Genomic DNA, 9,107 nt, shown 5'->3' on the forward strand with positions numbered 1-9,107 from the left:
CAGGGCGGCGGATCTCGGAGGGCCCGATTCCGTTGCCATGGCGACCACCAGCCCGGGTCTCTCCGGGACTGGCCGGAGCTCAAGTTTCCCGACCCTTTGTCCCTGCGGAGCACGCGCGTCCCCGGGCGACCGCGTGGCTGGCCTGTGGTCACCGGGGCTGGTCGGTCTTGGCTGGCTTATGAGAGGCTCGGAACCCGTCGGGAGACTTCAAAGAGGGCTCTGGCCGCCCCCGGAGCGTCGTGCCCCGGGCCTTTCTCAGGCCGCGCACCCCGGCCGCAGTGCGGACGCTTGCGGGAGCGGCGGTCCCGGGACGGCGGTAGCGCATCTGGAAGTCCCTAGCTTCTGATTTGTTCCAAAGTGGAGCACAAAATGGCCCGATCCTGCGAACTTTGAAAAGGCCTCTCTTCCCTGTTTTCCAGAAATTAAGAAAGAGCAGAAGTTGCTGGGCTTCCTCTGGCTGCGGGCCAGGCGCAGGACGACGGCCGAGGTGGCCGTTGGCACACGTGGGGCATTTCGCTTGGAGAGGCGCAGCAGCCTGTGTGGCGTCTGCGGTGGCAGGTGCGAGCCTGTGCCCATGACTCACCCACTAGCAGGTGGCCCTGGCTTTCCAAACTAAACACTTCCTGGGGTTTCCAGGGTAGTACAATTTCATGTACTTGCATGCTTTTCAACACAGGCAATTTTTGAATTGTATAATTAGTCGTAAAAACACTTTTTAAATCTATTGCATAAATAGGAAATAGGGGAACATAAAACACTCAGTTTTACCTCCTAGAGTCAAGTACATTTAATATTTTGGTATGTTGTCTCCGGTGTTTTCTCTATGTATATCCATGGCATGTCGTTTTCTCTATGTATATCCATGGCATGTCTGGCATAATTGGGATAGTGCCTTGCAAAGATGTATTCTGCCTTCTTCACTAAACACGATCTTGTGAATTTTCTTCCATTTTATTATTCTTTTAAACATGATTATGGCTTTATAAAAGGAGTATATTTTTAAATGTTTTCTAAATTATCTTACAGGAAAGCTTATTAGTTTTCCCTGAGAAATGCCCATTTTCCATATACCTGACATCACAGACTTTTAAAAAAAAAATTAGTTTGGTTATTTCTCATCTTTTGTACTTGCATTTCTTAGAGTACTAGTTAGCTGGATTGTTTTTTCACATGGTTATTTTTTGTCAGTTTTATTTTCTTTTTTGTGAATTTGTTTATGTCCATTTGCCCACTTTTCTATTTGCCCATTTTAAAAGTTGGGAAGTTGGTTTATTGTTTGGGGGGCACTCATAAAGTACAGCTATTAAAGACCTGTCATGTTTGTTGCAGACGTATTTCCTCCATTTGTACTTTAACTTGTTAACTTTTTTTTCTTTTTTGAGACAGGGTCTCACTCTGTCACCCAAGCTGAAGTGCAGTAGCACGATCATGGCTCACTGAAGCCTGGACTTCCTGAGCTCAAGCAATCCTCCCACCTCAGCCTCTGAGTAACTGGCACTACACGGTCACATCACCACATCCAGCTAATTATTTTATTTTAATTTTTTCTTTTGTAGAGATGGGGTCTTACTGTGTTGCCCAGGCTGGTCTCAAACTCCTGGACTCAAGTGATCCTCCAGCCCCAGCCTCCCAAAGTGTTGTGATTACAGATGTGAACCACTGCATCCGGCCTACCTTTTCAGTTGTTGATGTGAGAAAGTTTTGTTTTAGTCTATGTGCTGCCGAAGCAAGCATGAGAAAGTTTTGTTTTATTTTTATTTTATTTTTTTTTATTTATTCATTTATTTATTTTTTGAGACAGAGTCTCGCTCTGTCTCCCAGGCTGGAATTCAATGGCACGATCTCGGCTCACTGCAAACTCTGCCTCCCAGGTTCACACCCTTCTCCTGCCTCAGCCCCTTGAGTAGCTGGGACTACAGGCACGCGTCACCATACCCCAATAGTTTTTTCTATTTTTAATAGAGACGGGGTTTCACCGTGTTAGCCAGGATGGTCTCGATCTCTTGACCTCGGGATCTGCCCGCCTCGGCCTCCCAAAGTGCTAGGATTACAGGCGTGAGCCACCGTGCCCAGCGAGCAAGTTTTGTTTTAATGTGCCAAAACTTAGAGTTGTGTTTAGAGAGGCTACCCCCAACCTAAAACTACATTTAATGTTTGTAGCTTTATCACAGAAAATAAGTTTTGGTAGCTAGTAGTTCAAGTACTTCCCCTACACACAGATTCTGGATTTTTTTATTCTTCATAACTTCTTGGCTAGAATCACTTCATTTATTCTTCCAAACTGAGGTGCAGGCTGCGCTCTTCTTAGAGGCCTGCAGGAGGTGGGGAGGGGGCAAGCATGGAAATAAAGGAAAATCTTGAATTCCCTCAAGGGAAATTCCAGGCACCCAGCTAGCAACCTAGTAAACAAGAAGGTAACTGTAGCTTAAAACAAGGAAGTTAGAGTCACAAAATACTTGGTTCCCTATAGAAACTAAACATCTTAATATATGTCCATGAGTTGCTCTTCAGAAACCTGGACCCCTCTCCCAAATGGATGCTCTGGCCTGTAGACCTCAGAGAGGAGGGAGCTGAGGACTGAACTCTGCTGTTCTTTGTTCTAAATTTATTCCTGAGGATCCTGATGGAAGTTGGGCCAAACCTAAACATTCCTCTCTGCTGACCCCAAGGTTTTAGACAAAGCTTGGCTTCCTTAACTTATCCCAAATCAGAGTCTTTGAATTCACATATGACCTTTAAGGCTCCTCCTTCAAGATATCCTGCCCTTTGAGGCCAAACCAGTGCATAACCTCCATGTATCGATTCACAATTTTGCCCATAACTTCTCCTTTCCTGAAATTTACCCCTGCTTTTAAAAACCCTTGCTTGTGGCCGTGCCCAGTGGCTCATGCTTGTAATCACAGCACTTTGGGAGGCTGAAGTGGGCAGATCACAAGGTCAGGAGTTTGAGACCAGCCTGGCCAACACATTGAAACCCCGCCTCTACTAAAAATACAAAAATTAGCTGGACATGGTGGCAGGAACCTGTAATCCCAGCTACTCGGGAGGCTGAGGCAGGAGAATCACTTGAACCCAAGAGGCAGAGGTTGCAGTGAGCCAAGATAGTGCCACTGCGCTCAAGTCTGGGCAGCAGAGCTAGACTCCGACTGGGGAAAAAAAAACACCTTGCTTGTAAATCATTGAAGAGGTCGGATCTTAAGTATGACCCGCTTCTCCTCACTTGGTGCCCTGCGGATAAATGTGCTCTTTTCTCCGGATGCAAAACCTCAGTGTTGGTGTTTCCTCTTAATGCGCCGGGCAAGTAGACCTCAGTTCAGTTTTGTAACAAAGTGAACTTTAGAATTTCTTGTCAATATTTTAAAAACCTGATTGTCTTTAAGATTCATGGCTCTCCATTCATTCAGGTCTTATTTTACCTATCACAGTTAAGTTGACTAATTTGTACATTAACTACTTAACTTTTAAACTTTTTTTTTTTTTTTTTAGACAGTGTCTAGCTCTGTCACCCAGGCTAGAGTGCAATGCGCAGTATCAGCTCACTGCAACCTCTGCCTCCCAGGTTCAAGCGATTCTCCTGCCTCAGCCTCCCTAGTAGCTGGGATTACAGACACGCACCACCACACCTGGCTAATTTTTGTATTTTTAGTAGAGATGGGGTTTCGCCATGTTGGCCAGGCTAGTCCTGAACTCCTGACCTCAGATGATCGGCCCACCTCGGCCTCCCAAAGTGCTGGAATTATAGGTGTGAGCCACTGCACCCAGCCCGACTTTTATACTTTACAAAATAAAATTCACAAATATGAAAAAAAATCTTTGTCATATCACATAGTTTGGGGGTTCTGAAAATATCATCATAGCATATTGTAGAATATAGGCAAAGTTTAGTAGTTATGGAAGAATGAATTTTTCTACCAACAGTGCAATAAGAAGATGCTCCAGTTTTTACCTAAATACTTAGTAATTTAATAGTTAACATTTTGGGAGGCTTTACTTTGTGTCAGGCATGGTGATAAACTCCTCACATACATATCTTATTTAATCCACTCAACAACCCTATGCAATACTCTTCTGGTCCTTATTTCACAAATGTAACAACCGAGACTCTGAAATGTTCAGGAACTTACCAAAGGCCACTCAGCTGGATAGTGGCTGATTTGAACTCAAGCAGTGCCCCCCTGTCCTCAGTGTTAACCACTAAAGTTGCATGTGTGCTGGCCCGGGCACAGAGTAAGTGTCGGATCCCCGGGGTTAATGAGTGAGTTTGAACATCTAATGCTTCTCCATTCCTAAAATTCAACTTGATTCCTACCTTCCTGCAAGAACCTGCGAAGGAGAATTCCTTCATAGACTCACTTCTTGTCTGTAATCCGTCTTTCATAACAGAAAAGTTCTTCATTTAAACAAGGCCCTAACCTTCTTCTCTCTGCCCAGCCTCCACTAGAGGAAATGTCTCTCCTCCCAGTCAGGAGTTAACCACCTGCTGTAACTTCCTCTTTAGGCATAGCCAGAGGAAACTAAGTACGACTGTGCTTTCGCTCTGCAGAAAGCAAATGAGTGGCGAAGGAGTTGTGGAGGGATTCCTGAGCCTTTATGCCAGCTGGAAGCTTAAGGCCTTGCTATCTGAGACTTCACCCTTCAAAATGTCTTAGAGGATGGCCCAGCAACCAGCCAAATGGCCCAGTGGCCTAGCCCAGTGGAGATGGTCTCAGCTTTTGACAATCTAGCTAGAGAAAGGGCTGGACAGGAAGGGCCCACTGGACAGCGAATATTGATAGGGCCCCTGGGAGGATCCATTTTCCCCTCCAACAGCACCTGGCTCCCATTATCGGATTAGATGCAAAGTGGGCTGGCATGCCAGGGGGTGACAGGAACAGTGTCTCCAGAAATCCTCTATGAAGACACCCAAGTATTGTTTAGAAGCAGCTCTGTATCTGGAAGATGGAAAACTGCACCCACTTCTTGCAGACATACAGTTCCAGTTCCCCCTACAGGACTTGCTCATACGTGCAACAAATATTTAATCAGTGCCCACCATCTGCCACTGTGCCAGGTGCCCGGCCTCATCATGAGTCAGGCAGAGGTGGTCCATGCAGTTTTCCCACAATGTGAGAGGGTGTTGAGGAGACTGTTAACGCTCATTTAACTACAGAAATATCTCTTGGTTTGGTACTTACTACAAAGTAAAACCAAGCACTTGTTAGTAATTTCTGGATGGATGACTGTGGAAAAGCTGGAGGAGACTGAGGATCAAGTGAGGAGAGATGGAGACTTCGCTTTAATGAACCTGCCCTTAACTATCATCACCGTTACCTCCTGCCGCATCCCTATAGCAAATATGCAAGACTGTCACGCAGCTAATTTCCAGGGGTTTACAGTTTGGGGAGGCAGCAGAAAGCACATCCCTCACTGACCCTGATGGGGGGCAATTCGCTGGTAGCAGTCACAGGTACACATTCCCCATCCTTTGAGCCTTCCCAGCTGGAGGGCACCAAGAGAACAGCTGGGGAGGCCCCGAAATATGAAGGGTTGTTGAGCTGAAGGCAGTGAAAAAGTAAATGGAAGAAAGCTCTCTGCCCTCCACTTGCCTATATGCAGGATATAGATTTAGAAGCATAAAAGGTGTCCGCTCCCTCTCTCTACCAGGGAAAACAAGTTAACCACTGAAGACAACTTTAGACTCTCATGGGCCTGGAGCTGGAGCCAGAGGAATCGACATGAAGGTGCTTTACTAACTCTATTTATCTGCCGGTTACTTACCTTTCTACAAGTTCCCCCCTTAGACACTCAAAGTTCTTTTCCTTTGTCCTATCACTTCCTTAAAACTTGGCTTTTCTTTGTTGAAGATGCTATACAAGTAGCTGGAATTCAAAGCTACCTCTTTGAGAACTACTCAATTCCTGCATGTCTCCCAGGCAGATGTGAAATATACATGTTAATAAACTTCCACTGGTTTTTCTCTTGTTAATCTGTCTTTTGTAACAGGAGTCCATTCCAACCACAAATCTACGGGGGTTGAGGTAAAACCCCTACAGTGGCACACACTGAAGAAGGCCCCCGCACTTTCCAAGGTTTCCCATCTCAGGTGGAAGGAGGCCTGCTAAGTCATGTGGCAATTATTCAGGAAAAGTTCAAAGTGCTTCTAATTCTGCAGTTCTAAACATATCTTTAAGTGCATGAAAACATGTATAATGCATGACAGGGACACGCGCTGTAAGAGAAGCCCTGGGCTGAGATCAAATGTCAATCCCCAAATTCCACCACACAAGATGCTTTCCTGCCGCATATCTAGTTCCCAGCGTCTCTTGCTAAAAGAAAAAGAATCCAGCTGGTAAAACGAGTATCAGGTAGATGGCTCAGATTTCCTGCAGAGGAAACTGGTACATGTGCATGCCCCATAATGGTGAGGCCTGCTTCCCACCCTTATCCCCCACCCCTGCACCATAGTCTCCCTCACCGGGACTCTGCAGTAGTGGCCAGCCACTCCTCCTGCCTCCGCTCTGGCCCCGTAAAGTCCGTCTCCACTTAACCAGCTTGGCCCTTTAAACATGAATCAGATCAGGCAACTCCCTTGCTGGGGAACTCCGAAGCCTCCTGCTAACATTTGGACTAACATCCAAGCCGCTGCCATGGCCTGCAGGGTTCCTGCAGACCTCGATGCACCTGCCAGACACTGCCCCAGCGGCCACCACTCATTTCCACCGTAGGGCCTTTGGAATTGCTGCTGCATCTGCCTAGACAATCCTCCTCTAGGTCCACATGGCCTTCCATTCTTCACTGTATTCAGATTTTGGCTCAAACCTCCTCGCCTCAAAACACGCTTCCCAACAAACCCCTCTAAAATAGCTTCACACCTAGATGAGATTCCTAGGACTGCTCTAACAAACGACCACCAGCTCGGCCTGAAAGAACTGGCATTTATTCTCTTACAGGACTGGAAGTCAGAAGCCCAGAATGTTTCACTGGGCCAAAGTCAGGGTGCTGGCAGGGCCCTACTCCCTCCAAAGTCTCTCAGGGAGGATCCTTCCTTGTCTTTTCCGACTGGAAGAGCTGCTTCCCTGGCATTCCTGGGCTTGAGGCCCCTCATTCTGGCTCCCAAGCCCACAGTGCAGCATCTTCCTACACTTGTCACTTTGCTGGCCTGTGCTGCAGCCGAATCTCCCCCTGCACCCCCGCCAACACAAAGACACATGTAATTACCCAGATAGCCAGGAGAACTGTAAAAGCAAACACAAGTCAAAAAGAAAAATAAGTTTTCTTTCCCCCTGGTGAAAAAAGGCAGAGATGCTCCTCACCAACACCCTCTTTTCTTAGCACATTTACGTTAGAAAGCTTGTGGTTGTGAATTTTCTTCTTCCCATGTGAGCTATATGTAAATCCTTCATTTTATTTTATATTTTTATCGTTTCTTAGAGGCAGAGTCTTACTCTGTCACCCATGCTGGAGTACAGTGATGCTCACTGCAGCCTCAGACTCCTGGGTTCAAGTGGTTCTCCTGCTTCAGCCTCCCAAGTGGCTGGGACTACAAGCATGCACCTCCACACCTGGCTAATTAAAAAAAAAAAAATTTATAGAGACATGGTCTCGTTATGTTGCCTAGGATGGTCTCAAACTCCTGGCTTCAGGTGATCCTCCTGCCTTGACCTCCCAAAGTGCTGGGATTATAGGCGTGAGCCACCACACTGGGCAGAGATGTACATAAATATTTTTGAAAGCTAAGAAAAAACTTTTGGCAGCTTTACAACTCAGAACTGTTTTTCTCAAGGACCTGAGAGCTAGCTCTTTGAAATGCAAAACATCAGTAATCCCAGAACTTTGAGAGGCTGAGATGGGAGGATTGTTTAAACCCAGGAGTTCAAGACCAGTCTGGGCAACACAGTGAGACTTCGTCTCTACAAAAAATAATGGAAAAAAAAAGTAACCAGGCATGGTGGTGCACACCTATAATCCCAGCTACTGAAGAGACTCAGGTGGGAGGAGCACTTAAGCCCAGGAGTTTGAGGTTACAGAGAGCCATAATTGTGTCACTACACTCTAGCCTAAGCAACAGAATATGACCCTGTCTCTAAAATATATACACACACGTGTGTGTGTGTGTGTGTATGAAATGTAAACATCAAGGAAGACAGTGTCCCTATCTCCCAGTCTCCATGGGAGGGAGAGGGTTAGTCTCCTAACTTTGGCTCTAAATTGCAAACTTATCCTCTGTCATAGATATGAGTTTATTTTTCCTTTGGATAAAGGCAATTAGCAAACACAAATGGTTATCCCAATTACCAAGTGAATTTAGAATGAACTAAGTGTGACAAATGGCATTGTCCAGTCTGCTCACTGCGGATGAGTCACTTATTTTTGTGTGTGTGGTGTTTGTGTGTGGTGGGCTGTGTGTGTGTTTATGTATGTGTGTGGTGGGTTTTGTGTGGTGTTTGTGTGTGTGTGGTGTGTATTTGGTGTTGGTGTGTGTGGTGGGTTGTGTGTGTGGTGGGTTGTGTGTGTGTGGTGGGTTGTGTGTGTGTGGTGGGTTGTGTGTTTGTGTGGTTAGTTGTGTGTGGTGGGTTGTGTGTGTGTGGTGGGTTGTGTGTGTGTGGTGGGTTTTGTGTGTGTGTGTGGTGGGTTGTGTGTGTGGGGTGAGTTGTGTGTGTGGTGGGTTGTGTGTGTGGTATGTGTGTGGTGGGTTGTATGTGTGTATGTGTGTGGTGGGTTTTGTGTGTGTGGTGGGTTGCGTGCGGTGTTTGTGTATGTGTGTGTAGTGGGTTTTGTGTGGTGTTTGTGTGTGGTGGGTTGTGTGTGGTGTTCGTGTGTGTGTGGTGGATTGTGTGTGTGTGGTGGGTTGTGTGTGGTGTGTGTGTGGTGGGTTGTGTGTGTGTGGTCTGTGTGTGGGGTGTGTGTGTGGTGGGTTGTGTGTGTGTGGTGGATTGTGTGTGTGGTGGGTTGTGTGTGGTGGGTTCTGTGTGTGTGGTGGGTTGTGTGTGTGGTGGATTGTGTGTGTGTGGCGGGTGGTGTGTGTGTGGTGGATTGTGTGTGGTGGGTTGTGTGTGTGGTGGGTTGTGTGTGTGTGGTGGGTTGTGTGTGTGGTGGGTTGTGTGTGTGTGGTGGGTTGTGTGTTTGGT

Source organism: Mandrillus leucophaeus, unplaced genomic scaffold (assembly GCF_000951045.1).
Source record: "Mandrillus leucophaeus isolate KB7577 unplaced genomic scaffold, Mleu.le_1.0 Scaffold767, whole genome shotgun sequence".
Taxonomy (NCBI): domain Eukaryota; kingdom Metazoa; phylum Chordata; class Mammalia; order Primates; family Cercopithecidae; genus Mandrillus; species Mandrillus leucophaeus.